Below are 1,077 nucleotides of genomic sequence, written 5' to 3'. Positions count from 1 at the left end.
GAGCGACAGAAGTCACGCACACAAAGAGTACGTACTGGAAGAATCCACTTACCGGAAACGCTAGAACAGGCCCAACTAATCTGTGTCGATAGACGTCAGAAACTGTTTGCCTTTCGGGTGGTGAGGGTGGGCCAATTATTGACCGAGAAGGGGCAGGAGGGACGTCCGGGGTGGTGGATGTGCCCTAGATCTTGATCGAGGTCGTGGTTACACAGGTGTCTAATTGTCCAAACTCTCCGAACCAAACACGTAAGAGCTGTGTGTTTAATTGTACTTGAATGATGCTTCAATTTTATTAAATGCGTGGAAAGAATGACCCTTCAATTTTATTCAGCAGTAGACATTGGACATTCGTGAGTTTGCATTGTGAGGGCTTTAAAAACCCTCACATTTGTTGTCGTAACAGACTGAGTGGGTTAAACAACAGTCATCTGTTTCTCACAATTCTAGAGGCCGGGGAACTCCAAGATCAAGGAGCCAGCACATCTGGCTTCTGGCAAGGGTCGTCTTGTGGACTGCAGTTGGCCGTCTTCCTGCTATTCTCACGTGGAGAAGAAAAGAAGCTGCTGTCTCTTCCTCCTCTTCCGAGGACTCGAATCGCCTCGTGGGAGCCCCGCCCTATGACCTCATCTAACCCTAATCGCCCCCCAGAGGCCCCACCCCCATCACACTGGGGGATAGGGCTTCGACATATAAATGTGCGGAGACACAAACATTCAGTCCGTATTATCTGTTTCTATGACCGTAGCACACAACTTCCCCAGGAACGTGCTCGCTCCCTTCTTTGAGACGACCATGAGCTTAGCACTGGACGGTGAAGCCACAACACCACCAGATGTTGGGTGGTCGGAGGAACCACCTCTGAGGATCACCCCTGCAGAATCTGAGGCTCGAAGGGCTTCAGAAAATTTTTAATTCCCCATGCGTCGTGAATCTCTATGGCAGCTTGCAAATCATCGACAGAGGAGGATTTAAAATCCGAAAACATGATGCGAGATAGAATATGAAGAACTCCAGATGAAACCACAGAGGGAGGTCTACAGAAGATTTGGGATGACAGAAATCCCATCTCCTGAG

This window comes from Rousettus aegyptiacus, unplaced genomic scaffold (genome assembly GCF_014176215.1).
Source record: "Rousettus aegyptiacus isolate mRouAeg1 unplaced genomic scaffold, mRouAeg1.p scaffold_m13_p_4, whole genome shotgun sequence".
NCBI lineage: Eukaryota > Metazoa > Chordata > Mammalia > Chiroptera > Pteropodidae > Rousettus > Rousettus aegyptiacus.
This window is presented reverse-complemented; position numbering follows the sequence as displayed.